Here is a 15,856-nt window from a genome sequence, read left to right as displayed (position 1 = left end):
GAGAGAGAAAGAGAGAGAAACAGAAAGGAAGAAATCAAGACACACAGGGCACTGCTCTGGTGTGTATGCTAATGCTTTGTTGGGACTTTTTAAAAAAATTTATTTATTCCCTTTTGTTGCCCTAGTTGTTTTATTGCTGTAGTTATTGTTGTCGTCGTTGTTGGATAGGACAGAGAGAAATGGAGAGAGGAGGGGAAGACAGAGAGGAGGAGAGAAAGACAGACACCTGCAGACCTGCATCACCGCCTGTGAAGAGAACCCCCTGCAGGTGGGGAGCCGGGGGCTTGAACTGGGATCCTTACGCCGGTCCCTGCGCTTGACCTGCTGCACTGCCACCCGACTCCCTGTTGGGGATTTATTTATTTATTTATTTATTTGCCACCAGGGCTATCATAGGACCTGAGGCCAGCACAAAGAATCCACTGCTCGGGAGTTGGGAGGTAGCGCAGCGGGTTAAGCGCAGGTGGCGCAAAGCGCAGGGACCGGCATAAGGATCCCGGTTCGAACCCCGGCTCCCCACCTGCAGGTGAGTCGCTTCACGGGCAGTGAAGCAGGTCTGCAGGTGTCTATCTTTCTCTCCCCCTCTCTGTCTTTCCCTCCTCTCGACATTTCTCTCTGTGCTATCCAACAATGACGACATTAATAAAAACAACAAGAGCAACAAAAAGGAAATAAATAAGTAATTATTTAAAAAAATTTTTAAAAAAAGAATCCACTGCTCTTGGTGGTTATTTTCCCCTTTTCTTTTCTTTCTATTTTATTTTATAGGACAGAGAATAACTGAGAGGGGAGAGGGAGATAGGGAAGGAAAGAGGAAGATAGACACTTGTAGACCTGCTTCATGGCTTAAGAATCCCCCATCGCTCCCAGCAGGTGGGGACTAGGAGCTTGAATTTGGGTCCTTGTGCATGGTAACATGTGCACTCAACCAGGTGTGCCACCACAAGGCCCCCTTTGTTGGGGTCTTTGTGTCTGTGTGACTCCAAGTGACTCCACCATTACCAGCAGAATAATTTTTTTTTCCAGATAGAGGGTGAAAGAAAGACACACACACACACACACACACACACACACACACACACACACACACACACACACACACACACACACCTCTCCCTCTTGGGGAGCTTCTCCTTTGCCATGTGCTTGAACCTGGTTCCTTGTGCATGGTTAAGTGTGTGCTCTACTGGGTGATCCATCTCTGAACCCCTTCTGCACAGTCTTTCTCATTTTTATGCGGTGTCAGGGATGGGGTGCAGGGCCTCACGCATGCAAGGCCTGTGCTCTAATGCCGAGTCGCTTCCTTGGTTCTGGCTCTCTTTCTAGGTCTGTATCTCTGTGTCTGTCTGTTTATTTTGGGCATGCCTCACTGTCTGTCTCTCTCCACCTTTCTCTCTATCTGTGTAACTCCTCAACCACCCACAGTGGGGCTCTGCTCCTACCTGTGCCGGTCCTGGACCCTGATACCCTCCCTGCCCATACTTGTCTCAGCATCTGTGGATCAGTCATTTCCCCTAAAGGATGCTGGGGTCACTGAAAGAAATGGGAGCAATAGGTTCCAAGAGATCAGAAACATGGCAGTTTGTTTTTCTATAATGTCTTCCACTCTCAGTGTGGGAGCAGCCTGAGAGGTGGTACAGTGGATAAAGTGTTGGAATCTCAAGCATGAGGTCCTGAGTTCAATCCCTGACATCACATGTGCCCAAGTGATACTCTGCTTCTCTCTCCTCAATAAATAAATAAATAAATAAATAAATAAATAAATAAATATCAGGGGCTAATAAAATGGAGTTTCTTCCATTAGAATTGCCAATTCCCACAGTCAGAAAATGTAACAGCAGCAAATGCTGGAGAGGTTGTGGGGTCAAAGGAACCCTCCTGCTCTGCTGGTGGGAATGTAAATTGGTTCAACCCCTGAAGACAGCAGTCTGGAGAACTCTCAGGAGGCTAGAAGTGGACCTACCCTATGACCCTGCAATTCCTCTCCTGGGGATATATCCTAAGGAACCAAACATACCCATCCAAAAGATCTGTGTATACCTATGTTCAGAGCAGCACAAATTGGAATAGTCAAAACCTGAAAGCAACCCAGGTGTCCAACAACAGATGAGTGGCTGGATTAAGTTGTGGTCTATATATACAATGGAATACTACTCAGCTATCAAAAGTGGTGAATTCACCTTCTTCACTTCACCTTGGGTAGAGCTTGAAGGAATGATGTTAAGTGAGATAAGTCAGAAAGAGAAGGATGAATATGGGATGATCTCACTCACAGGCAGAAGTTGAAAAACAAAATCAGAAGGGAAAACACTAAGCAGATCTCGGACTGATGTTAGTGTATTGCACCAAAGCAAAAGACTGGAGTTGGGGGGAGGGTTCAGGTCCTGGATCATGATGGCACAGGAGGACCTAGTGGGGGTTGAATTGTTATGTGGAAAACTGAGAAATGTTACACATGTACAAACTATGGCATTTTACTATTGACTGTAAATCATGAATCCTCCCCAATAAAGAAAAAAAGGGGGGTGGGGGGGAAGTGGGGCACCTAGTAAGTGCTCTGTGGTCATCTGTCATCTCTGTTTTTGCCACTTTCATGGTCATCATTTACTACCCGCTATCTGTTGACTGTGTTCTCAGCCCTCGAGGTCACAGGCTTCTCTCCTTTATTTGCCCCAAAGTACCACTAACACTGGGGGAGGGGGGCACACATTTTTAGTTCATAGCAAGAGGTAAGGCTTTTGGTTTTACTTTTTAAAAGAACTATTTGTTTATTTATTTACTTATTTAATTTTCCTTTTGTTGCCTTTGTTGTTGTTTTTATTGTTGTTGTAGTTATTATTGTTGTTATTGATGCTGTCATTGTTAGATAGGACAGAGAGAAATGGAGAGAGGAGGAGAGAAAGATAGACACCTGCAGACCTGCTTCACTGCCTGTGAAGTGGCTCCCCTGCAGGTGTGGAACTGGGGGCTCAAACTGGAATCCTTATGTGGGTCTTTGCGCTTCGCGCCATGTGTGTTTAGCCTGCTGCACTACTTCCTGATTCCTGTAATTTTACATTTTACAGCTGAGGAAACTGAGGCGCAGAGAAGCATGGCACTTTGCAGTCAGTTGCAGAATCAGGATTTGAATCTAGGACCTAGTTTACCAGTTTTACTATGCTGTCTCTCAAACTGTTAGCACTCAGAGCACACAAAGAACTCCTATAAATAAACAACTGTTGACCCAGTGGAACAGGGGTGAAAGACATGAAACAAGCAACTGCAGACTTGGTGGCTTGTAAGCACCTGAAAACATGCTCACCCTCAAGGAAATGCTCATTAAGACCATAGAAAAGACTAGTTGGGTATGCAAAAAAGTCTTCAGGCCTGTGACACCAAAGGTTCTAGGTTCAAACTGCAGTACCGCCGGAGGCCAGAGATGAGCAGAACTCCAAAACAGAAAACCCAAAAGACAGTACGAAATACCTTGCCATCCACGAAATTGGAAAGAAAGCTATGAAGTCTGAAAATGCAAAGTGTTGACAGGGATGTGGAGCAACAGGAAGTGCTGATGGGAAGGTGTCACTTGGTACAAAGGCTTCGGAAGACACCTTGGCTTTACCCAGTAAACTCCAATCCCATGACTCAGCAATTCTACTCCCAGGTCTATATATCCCACAGAAACATAAATACATATATCCCGGGAAACACATCCAAAGAGGGTTCATGGCGGCAGATTTTCTGATAGCAAGACACTGACAATTCAGTCCTTGCCAGCAAAGTGGAAAAATAAAGTGTGGCATTCATACAATGGGAAACTATGTGGATGTGAAAAGTAAATCATAGCTATTTGTGGATGAATCTTAGAAACAGCAAGCTGAGGGACTAGGCGGTGGTACACGCAGTTGAGTGCATACACATCACCAAGTTTGAGGACCTGGGTTCAAGCCCCCAGTCTGTGGAGTGGAAGCTTCATGAGTGGTGAAGCAGTGCTACAGGTGTCTCTCTGTCTCACTGTCCTGCTGCGCTACCGCCTGGCCCCCCTTCTTTCAACTCTTAGCCTTTTCCTTCTTTCTTTCTTTCTTTCAAACTAGAGTACTGCTCAGCTCTGTTTACAGTGGTGCTAGTGTTTGAACTTGGAACCTTTGATGCTTCAGGCATGAAAGCCTTTTTTGAATAACCACTATGCTGTCTCCCCAGCCCACTTTTTAATTAATAATCAATTTATTTATTCCCTTTTTTTGTCCTTGTTGGTTTAAAAAATTTTTTTTGTTATCTTTATTTATTGGATTAGAGATAGTCAGAAATGGAGAGGGGAAAGAGAGATAGAGAGACACCTGCAGTCCTGCTTCACCGCTCGTGCAGGTGGGGACCGGGGGCTCGAACCAGGGTCCTTGGGCACTGTAACATGTGCACTCAATTAGGTGCGCCACCACCTGGCCCCATCCTTGTTGGTTTATTGTAGTTATTATTGTCATTGTTGTTGTATAGGACAGAGAGGAATGGAGAAAGGAGGGGAAGACAGGGGGAGAGAAAGACAGACACCTGCAGACCTGCTTCACCGCTTGTGAAGTGACTCCCCTGCAGGTGGGGAGCCGGGGGCTTGAACCGGGATCCTTACACTGGTCCTTGTGCTTTGTGCCATGTACGCTTAACCCGCTGTGCTACAGCCCAACTTCCCCGCTTTTGTTTTTAAAGGTTTTTTTTTCCCCCTTCCAGGATCATCACTGGAGCTGGGTGCCGGCATCAACAAATCCTCTGCTACTGCTCCTGGTGACCATTTCCCTCATTTTTTTAATTGGATAGGACAGAGAGAAAATGAGAGAGGAGGGGGAGATGAAGGAGAGTGAGAATGTGACACCTGCAGACCTGTTTCACTGCTTATGAAGCATCCCCCATGTAGGTGGGGAGCAGGGTTTGAACCAGAATCCTTGCATGGGTCCTTGCACTTAGTATCTGGTGCGTTTAACCAGGTGCTCCATGGCCTGCCCCCCTTTAAAAGTATTTCCCTCCCTCTATTAGTAATTCTCTCTACTTCTCCCCTCCCTTCCCTTCCCTTCCCTTCCCTTCCCCTTCCTCCTTTTTTCTTCTCCTTCCTCTCTTCCTTCTCCCCCTCCCTATCCCCCCCTTTGTGTGTGTGTCTTTGTGTGTTTCTGTGTTAGGCTTTTCCAGAGGCTGCCCATCTATATAATTCTCCTGCTCCCTAGCACTTTTTCTTTCTTTTAAATTTTAAGAGAGGGAATATAGCACTTGGCATGCATGGTGCTTCCATGCAGTGCATGGGGCTCAAACTCAGGGCTTTACACTCCCTGTGAAGTGTGAGTCATTTCCCCCTCTTGTTTTTCTTAATTAAAAAAAAAAAATCACTGAGATCTATTTGTTCCAGTTCCCCAGAGTCTGGATTGAACTGGTGCGCCCCCTAGTGGCACTGAGCTCCTTTTTGAAGCCTGCACTAGAGCCACATCTTTTATTTATTATTATTATTATTATTATTATTATTATTATTATTATTATTATTATTATTATATAGGACATAGAGAAATGGGGAGAGGAGGAGGAGATAGAGAGCTAGACACCTGCAGACTTCTTCACTGCTCATGAAGCTTCCCCTGGGTGGTTGGGGTGGGGGGCAGAGGCTCAAACCTGGGTCCTTGCGCTTAGTAATGTGCGTGCTTAACTAGGTGCACCACCTTTTTTGGGCAAGGTGACTGGCTTCCTCAGAGGTGTTTGGCTTTGCCAGTGGGTTGCCTCTGCATCTGGAATGTAGGCAGCAGAGTGGATGGTAACACGATGTTGACCATGAGTGATGTTTAGCTGAGGTACAGTTCATGAGAGAAAGGCAGAGTGGGCCTGGGAGGCATTTCATCAGGTAGAGTGCATGCTTTGCATGCTTGACACCCTGGGTTTGATCCCCAGCGCCATGCGAGAGTAGCAAAGGGCCTACCTCCAATTCTTAGTAACTGCTGAATCCTATCTCAAAGAACTAGTACTTGAACATGTCTACATTGACTTAAGTCTGCTGGCCTCAGAAGGCGAGTGCTGGGTGGGGTGGGGGGCTCACGTTGAGGCAAGCAGCGCTGAGGCTGGACTGGCCGAGGCCGGCTGGAGACCATGAGGTGGTCACTGGCTATTGATAGCAGTCAAGGACAGAAACACATTCACAAGCCTGTTCCTCAAGTCTGCTGAAGTCCATGCAGGCCACCCTCTAAGTGCTGTGAACTTAGCTGGCATCACAGGTACATTTGAGGTGAACCTGACTGCATCCTCAAGGACCACGGTCAGTTATTCTTCTAGCTGGCACCAGTCGCCAGAGTGTGCCTGGAACTGGATGCCAGGTCATTTAGAAAAAGACTCATTGGGAACCCTCCTGAGGGTAGATGATAAACATTTGCTTGATTCTTCTTTTTAAAATGATTTTTATTAATGATTTAATATTGATTTACAAAACCATAAGATAACAGGGGTATGACTTCACACTCTTCTCACCACCAAAGTTCGGTGTCCCCATACCCTCCACTGGAAACTGCAATTGTTCTCCCAAGGTCACATATATGGGTTGATTCTTTCTTTCTTTCTTTCTTTCTTTCTTTCTTTCTTTCTTTCTTTCTTTCTTTCTTTCTTTCAAAGATTTTATTTATTTATTCATGAAGATAGAAGGAGAGAGAGTGAAAGAACCAGATATCACTCTGGTACATGTGCTGCCGGGGATTGAACTCAGGACCTCATGCTTGAGAATCCAACGCTTTATCCACTGCGCCACCTCCCGGACCACTAGGTTGATTAACTCTCTCTACACACACACACACACACACACACATACACACACACACACACACACACACATACACACACATACACAAACACATACACACACATACACACACACACACACACACACATATAATTTTGTTAGTTTGTGTTATTGCCACCAGGGTTATCACTAGGGCTCAGTGCCAGCACTACAAATCCACTGCTTCCGGTGGCCATTTTTTCAGTTTTTTTTCTTTCTGTTTTATTTGACAGGAAAGAGAGCAATTGAGAGGGGCAAGAGGGAGGGAAGGGAGAGAGGGAGAGAGAAAGATAGACAGACATTTGCAGACTTGATTCACAGCTTGTGAAGTGTCCTCCTTGCGGGTGGGTAGTGGGGGCTTGAACCTTGGTCCTTGTGCCTGGTAGTATGTGTGCTTAACCGGGTGCACCACCACCTGGCACCATTGTCCATCTTTTCTATTTTTTTCCCTTTTGTTGCCCTTTTTTAAAAAATAAATCTTTATTTTTTTACTATTTATTCCCTTTTGTTGCCCTTGTTTATTATTATTGTTGTTGTTGTCATTGTTGTTGAATAGGACAGAGAGAAATGGAGAGAAGAGGGGATGATAGAGAGGGAGAGAGAGAGACACCTGCAGACCTGCTTCACTGCCTGTGAAGCGACTCCCCTGCAGGTGGGGAGATGGGGGCTCAAACCAGGATCCTTACACCGGTCCTTGCGCTTTGTGCTACGTGCGCTTAACCCACTGCGCTACTGCCCAACTCCCTTGTTGCCCTTGTTGTTTATCATTGTTGTTGTTGATATTATTGTTGTTGTTGTTGTTGGATAGGACAGAGAGAAGTCAAGAGAGGAGGGGAAGACAGAGAGGGGGAGAGACAGACAGACACCTGCAGACCTGCTTCACCGCCTGTGAATCAACCCCCCTGCACGTGTGAAGCTGGGGACTCGAACTGGGATCCTGATGCCGGTTCGTGCGCTTTGTGCCACCTGCATTTAAACCACTGTATTACTGCCTGGCTCCCTTTGTCCGTTTTTTCTGTGGTCTGGTCTTCTCTTCCTAAGTCACACTTTCAAATGTTCTTCCTTTTTTCCTTTCTCTCTCAGGGTCCTGATGGAATTGGGTAGGTTTCTCAGCCCTCTAGTCATCTTCCCGTCCTTTTTTTTTTTTTTAAATTATTTATCTATTTTTGATAGAGACAGAGAAACTGAGGAGGAAAGGAGGGATGTAGAAGAAGGGAAGGGGGGACATAGAGAAAGAGAAAGAGAGAGACCTGCCCCACGGTTTCACCACTCATCAAACTTCCCCCTTGCAGGTGAGGACCAGGGATTTGAACCCGGGTCCTTCTTGTGTGTAGCAATATGTGTGCCCTACTGAGTGCACCACTACCTGGCCCTAGTTTGCTAGACTCTTAGCCAGTGCTGAGACAAAAGTAACTCAGTTAGCACTGCATGCTACCAAGGCCACCACCAACAACCTTGTTAGGAAGCTGGCAGGTACCTTGCTTGGTAGAGTTCACATGTTACCATGCATGAGGACATGCATGTGTGGGCTTACACCCTGGGCTACCATGTGGGAGCATCTGTGGGGTGGAAGGGAGACGCATGAGCATCCTCTCTGCCCTCGAACTTCCCCCCTTATTTCTCTTATCTTCTATCTAGAGGAATGAAAAAGGGGCCAGGTGGTTGTGCACCTGGTTGAGCACACACGTTATAATGTGCAAGGACCTGGGTTCAAGCCCCGGCTGCAGGGGAAAAGCTTTGCAAGTGGCACAGCACTGTTGCAGGTACCTCTCTGTCTCTCTTCCTTTCTCTCCCCCACTTCCTTCTCTATTTCTGGCTGTCTCTATCTGATATATAGATAAAGATAATAAAAAAAATTTTTTTTAAAGGGAGTCGGGCGGTGGTGCAGCAGGTTAAGCCCACATGGCGCAAAGTGTAAGGATCCCGGTTTGAGCCCCCGGCTCTCCACCTGCAGGGGAGTCGCTTCACAAGTGGTGAAGCAGGTTTGCAGGTGTCTGTCTTTCTCTCTCCCTCTCTGTCTTCCCCTCCTCTTTCCATTTCTCTCTCTGTCCTATCCAACAACAATGACATCAGTAACCACAACAAGGACAACAAAAGGGGAAGTAAATAAATAAAATAGAAATTAAAAAAAAAATTTTTTTTAAGTAGAGGAAAGAAAGAAAAAAGATTGCTGGGAGTGGTGAAATTATGCAGGAACTGAGCACCAGATAGCAAAAATCAAAAGAAAAGGTTCATGTTATGGCTGGGGAAATAGCTCAGTGTTTTAGAACACAGGGCTTGCATGCTTGAGGCCCCAGAAATCACAGCCCTACATTCAATCCCCAGCACAACCATAAGTCAGAACTGAGCTCTGGTCTCTCTCTCTCTCCCCCTTTGAAATGCACACACACACACACACACACACACACACACACACACACACACACACACACAGCTTACGTGGACAGTGCAGCTGCTTTGCCATGTGCACGACTTGGGTTTGAGCCTGGGAGCTATAGTAGTTTTCTTTCTCTGAAAAAGGTTGGTTTGGAGCAGTGAAGCCTTAGAGACAAAATATAAACAGACAAATAAATAAATTCACACTGCTAATTAACAAGCTTCTTGGCACACAAATGAAAACCCACTCTTAATATTTGTGATGCTAGTTAGTGAAGTCTCTGGTGTTTTCTCAAGGACACATAGAGGAAACTCTTGTAGTAATTACTGATTCAGCTTCTGATCAGGTGCCTGCAAACTACTCTGGCAGCCTGCGTTCCATTTTCAACCAGGTCTGTTTCGACCCCTGATATAGTACTGATGCCACAGAGTGTACCTTAATTGACTTCATTTTCCTCATGGCCGGGAAATTGATTTACCAGGTGGAGTGCACAGACCTGCTGGCCTGGGGCCCTGGGTTCCATTCCTGACACTGTATATATCAGAGTGGAACTCTCATGTCTCTCTCTTGAAATAGGTAGCAGATAAATCTGATCATTGACATATGTGTTCCTTTTATCTTTTCCTTTCTTTTCTCTGATTCCTTATTATTATTTTTTTATTGCCCTTAGGGTTATTGCTGGGGCCTGGGACCTCCTCAGTGAATCCACTGCTCCTGGTAGTTATTTTCCCCTTTCATTCTTTTCTTTTTTCCTTGGTCCCTCTCTCTCTCTCTCTCTCTCTCTCTGTCTCTATTTTGAAATTAGGGATTAATGGTTTACAGTAAATACAGTTGTTGGTAAATGTGTGAAATTTCTCAGATTTCTGAAAAACACTCCACCATCACACACCAGGACCCGAAAACCATCCCCCAACCTCGCCAGAGTCCTTTACTTTGGTGCAATTTCCTTTTATTTTATTTTTATTAATTTTTTAAAATTTTATTTATTGATTCATGAGAATTGATATCAGTGAGAGAAAGAACCAGACATCACTCTGGTACATGTGCTGCCAGGGATTGAATTTAGGACTTCATGCTTGAGAGTCCAACGCCTTATCCACTGCGCCACCTCCTGGACCACTTTGGTGCAATTTCTTTCTCTCTCTTCTTTCCTTTCTTTATTTCTTTCTTTCTGATAGGACATAGAGAAATTGGAATGAGAGAGAGAGAAGAGAGAGATAAGGGGGATAGTGAGAGAGAGAGAGAGGGGGGGGGGGAGAGAGGGAGAGAGAGAGAGGAAGAGAGGGGGAGAGAGAGAGAGAGAGAGGGAGAGAGGGGGAGAGAGAGAGAGAGAGGGAGAGAACTTGTAGGCATGCTTCGCTACTTGTGAAACTTTTCCCCTGCTGATGGGGACTGGGGACTTGAACCTGAACCTGTTGATGTGGTAATTTGTACTTGCTACCAGATGTATCACCACCTAGCCCTGACATGAGTATCTTTATCACCCTGTCTTTTTTTTTTTCCCCACCCTGTGTCTTATGTTGAGTTCCTCACAGATGAGTTTCTGAGAAGTAACTAAAGACCAGTACCCCACTCCACCAGCAAGGATGGGGGCAGAGGGGAGAACTGACACACAGCCAGGTTGTCATAGGTCTCAGTGCTATGAGGAATGGTGGAGCTGGGGAGGCCTCTTCAGATGTTCCCAACTGAAGCAGCCAGGCCAGGCCTTCGTGGGTGGTATAATTAAAGTCCAAGCATTTCCTGGCTCTGTCCACTGAGACGGCCTGTCTGGGGAGCTTTCCCATCAGCTTATGATGATTTCACAGCCGCACTAATGTTATCTAGAAATGATGAAGGGCCCAGAGACATGACTCACTGGTACAGAGTGGGTGAGGCCCTAGGTTTGATCCCCATTGCCATCCATATAAAAGCAACCAAGACAAAAACCAGTGGGACTCCATGGATGATGGAGAGGTGTTTTGGCTCCTCTGTCTCTGTCTCTCTCATAACGCAGTAAGATATGCAGCTCAGAAGATGGTCCTGAGTTTGATCGTTGTCACTGCCTGCTCTGGTTATTTCTCTCTCTTCCTCTCGGTCACAAATGAATAAATAAATCTGGATAGAGGCAGAAATCAAGAAGGGAGGGGAAGGTAGAGAGTGAGAGAAAGAGAGACACCTGCAGCACCGCTTCACCACATGCACACTCTGTCAGGTATGCCAATGCCCAGCCCCCCTCCCGAATAAACACATCTTAAAGCAAACTAAGAGAATAAAATGTGACCCAATAAGTTGCACAATGGTTAGAGCATCAGACTTGCAAGCATGAAGTCCTGTTGAAGTCCTAGAGACACATATGGCAGGTGATGCTCTGGTTCTCTCTCCTCTCCTCTGTCTTGTGTTAGTAAACACACGCACATTTTTAGGTTAAATATTTTATAATATAAAAATTTAAATAAAGGGGGGAGCTGGGGAGGTGGCTCACTGATAAGAGGGTGTGACTTGTACACACGAGGGCCTGAATTTGATCATTGGAGCTGCATACAGAATTTTAAAAATAGGGCTGGAGAATCAGCTCGCATGGGTAGTGTGCTGCTTTGCCCAAGTTCGAGCTTGGCCCCCAACTCACTGAAGGAAGCTTTGGTGTTGCGGTCTTTTTCATTCTCTCTCTGGCTCTCTGCCTTCTCTCTCTATCTAAAAAAATTTTTAAAATCATCAAAATGATTATTAAAAATGATTCTACAGGGCTGCAAGATAACTCATCTGGGTCATGCACCTGTTTTGTTAAGTGGATGATCCAAGTTCAATCCCTGCCCCCACTACACTGGAGGAAATTTTGGTGTTGTGGCATCATTTTCTCTCTTCCTATCTGAAAACAATGTTGGTTTGGGGTTGTGAAATCCTAGTGATGACAAGAAGAAAAAGAAGGATGAGAACAAGGAGGAGCAGGAGGGAGGGGAGGAGGGGCAGGTGGAAGAGAAGGAGGAGAAGGGATACTTTATATATATATATAGTAGTTTTTTAAAATATTTATTCCCTTTTGGTGCCCTTGTAGTTATTGTTGTTACTGATGTCATCGTTGTTGGATAGGACAGAGAGAAATGGAGAGAGGAGGGGAAGACAGAGAGGGGGAGAGAAAGATAGACACCTGCAGACCTGCTTCACACCTGTGAAGCGACTCCCCTGATGGTGGGGAGCTGGGGGCTCGAACCGGGATCCTTGTGCTGGTCCCTGCGCTTTGCGCCATGTGCGCTTAACCTGCTGCACTACTGCCCAGCTCCTTTTTACGTATTTTTTAATCTTTATTTATTTATTGGATAGAGACAGCGAGAAATCAAGAGGGAAGGGGAGGTAGGGAGAGAGAAAGAGAGAGACACCTGCAGCCCTGCTTCACCACTTGCAAAGCTTTCCCCTGCAGGTGGAGACTGGGGGCTTGAACCTGGAACCTTGTACATTGTAACTTGTGCACTCAACCAGGTGCACCACCTGGCCCTTGAGAAGGAATATTCTACAGGCTGCTCTGGTTTTGACATACATACCACTTTGAATCCTTATAGAATCCACAACTAGAGGAAAGGAAGGGCAAGTAATAATAATAAAGTTCAAAGTTATATCAACAAAAACTGTGATGAATTATCAGGAAGTAGCGATAATTACATTATCTCCTTCATATTAAAGGGGGAGAATTAACAGAAGTCATTAATTTTTTATTTTATTTTTTGCCTCCAGGATTGTTGCTGGGGCTCAGTGCCAGCACGATAAATCCACTGCTCCTGGAGGCTCCCCCCCCTTTTTTTTCATTTTATTGGCTAGGACAGAGAGAAATTGAGAGAGGGGGTGGAGTAGGGAGAGACAAAGAGAGACACCTGCAGAAGACCTGCTTCACTACTCGTGAAGCTAACCCCCTGCAGGTGGGGAGCGGGGGCTCAAACCCAGATTCTTGCGCCGGTCTTCACGCTTAGTACTCTGTACGCTTAACTGGGCGTGCCATTGCCGGGCCCCTCTGAGACCATTAATTCTTGACATGGATAATTATGCATCCATAGATTCAAATATAGATTTTAAGAAAATCTATAATCAAAACTGTACACAGAGCTACCAAATTAGTGGAATAGCTTACAAAGAAAGAAGACAAAATAGTCCATTTGGCAAAAGTCAAGAAGCAGAGGAAATGCAAGGAATCAAAACAGAGACAGACAAGAGGCGTGGGAACGACTGAAGCAGAGCCAAGCATAGCAAATGACAGCAGTATGAGGCCCTTGTGTAAGGCTTGCTGGGCTAAGTCAGCAAACACAGGCCAACTCTGCTTAGCCTGCATCAAAACACTCTGCAAGGAAAACAGCCAGAAAGGCTTAAAGTAAAAGGATAGAACGTGGATATCAAGCAAATGCAAACAAACAAATGAAAATCAGGGTGGTGACCCGGGGAGAGAGCTCAGTCCGTTAGAGCAGCAACTTGCATGGCTGAGAACCCATAGGTTGCAGGTTCAGTCCCCTGCTTCACTTTATGCCAGAACCGAGCCTCTTTCTCTCTCCCTCTCTCTTTCTCCATATATATGTGTGTGTGTGTGTGTGTATATATTTATTTATTTCCCCATCCATCAGGGTTATCATAGGGTTATCATGCCTGCATGAAGAATCCACTGTTTCTGGTGGCCATTTTTTCCCCCTTTTATTTTCCAGTTTGATAAGGCAGATAGAAATTGAGAGTGGGTGGTCCAGGAGGTGGTGCAGTGGCTGAGGCACTAGACTCTCAAGCATGAGGTTCTGAGTTCGATCCTCGGCAGCACATGTAGCAGAGTGATTGCTGGTTCTTTCTCTCCTCCTAGCTTTCTCATGAATAAATAAATAAATTCTTTTAAAAAAAGAAATTGAGAGTGGAAGGAGAGAGAAAGAGAGGCACATGCAGTACTGTTATACTGCCTATGATGCTTCTCCCCTGTAGGTGGGAGGGCTTGAACCTGGATTCATGATCTCAGCTGGGTGTGTCACTGCCAGCCCTCAATAAATATCATAAAAGAAGTCAGGGTGGCAAACTTGATAGAAGAGAAAACAATCTGGGAGGGGGGATAGTGTTACTTTGGACAAAAGGCGTTATTTTATTTTTTCAAAAGCTGTTTATGACAGAGAGGGAGAGAGAGAAGGACGAGGGAGAGGAGGAGGAGGAGGAGGAGGAGGAAGAGGAGGAGGAGGAGGAAGAGGAGGAGGAGGAAGAGGAGGAGGAGGAAGAGGAGGAGGAGGAAGAGGAGGAGGAGGAGGAAGAGGAGGAGGAAGAGGAGGAGGAGGAAGAGGAGGAGGAGGAGGAGGAGGAGGAGGAAGAGGAGGAGGAGGAAGAGGAGGAGGAGGAGGAGGAGGAGGAGGAGGAGGAGGAGGAGACAGCCAGAGTATCTCTTTGGTACATGCAATGTCAGGGCTTGAACTAAAGACTTCATGGTTTAGAATCCAATGCTTTGGGGCTGGGTGGTGGCATACCTGGTAGAGCACACATACCACCATGCGTAAGGGCTCACATTTAAGGCCTTGGTTCCTACCTTCATGGGGGAAGCTTCACAAGTGGTGAAGCAGGGCTGCATGCGTCTCTCTCTACCCTTTTCTATCTCCTCCCTCTTAATTTTTCTCTGTCTCTATCCAAGATAAATATATAGAGAAAAATATTACAAAATATACAGCCAACAAAGAAAAGGAGTCTAGGGGCTGGGGAGATAGCTCACCAGACTTTTTTTTTTTTCCTTCAGACTTTTTTTTTCCTTCCCCCTCCAGGGTTATTGCTGGGGGCTCTGTGCCTGCACCATGAATCCACCGCTCCTGGAGGCCATTTCCCCCCCCTTTTTGTTGCCTTTGGTGGTCATTATTATTGCCATTGTTGATGTTGTTCGTTGTTGGATAGGACAGAGAGAAATGGAGAGAGGAGGGGAAGACAGAGAGGGGGAGAGAAAGATAGACACCTGCAGACCTGCTTCACTGCCTGTGAAGAGACTCCCCTGCAGGTGGGGAGCCTGGGGCTGGAACCGGGATCCTTAGGCCAGTCCCTGCGCTTTGCGCCACATGCGCTTAACCCTCTGCGCCACCGCCCGACCCTCAACATCAGACTTTAAAGAAAAATTATTTATTTATTCATTTCCTTTTGTTGCCCTTGTTGTTTTTTATTATTGTTATAGTTATTATTGTTGTTGTTATTGATGTCGTCGTTGTTGGATAGGACAGAGAAATGGAGAGAGGAGGAGAGAAAGATAGACACCTGCAGACCTGCTTCACTGCCTGTGAAGCAACCCCACTGCAGGTGGGGAGCCGGGGGCTTGAATCGTGATCCTGACACTGGTCCTTGCGCTTTGCGTCACATGCGCTTAACCCGCTGCGCTACCGCCCAACTCCCAGCGCATCAGACTTTCATGCTTGAGACTCATGATTTTACCCCAGGTGCCAAATGTACCTGAATGGTGCTCTGACTTGTCTTCTCTCTCTGTCTCGTACCTGAAGTAGGTATTCAGGTGTTTGTCTTTCTCTCCCTCTCTGCCTTCCTCTCCTCTCTCGATTTCTCTCTGTCCTGTCCAACAACAACAACAACAAAAACAATAACAATAGTAAGGGCAACAAAAATGGGGAAACATGGCCTCCAGGAGCAGTAGATTCATAATGCAGGCACTGAGCCCCATCAATAACCCTGGAGGCAAAAATAAATAAATAAATAAAGCCAACAAGATAGCTCACCTGAGAGGGTTCCTGCTTTGGCATGCT

This window comes from Erinaceus europaeus, chromosome 2 (assembly GCF_950295315.1).
Source record: "Erinaceus europaeus chromosome 2, mEriEur2.1, whole genome shotgun sequence".
NCBI lineage: Eukaryota > Metazoa > Chordata > Mammalia > Eulipotyphla > Erinaceidae > Erinaceus > Erinaceus europaeus.
The sequence above is the reverse complement of the archived record's forward strand: the minus strand, read 5'-3'. Positions refer to the sequence as shown.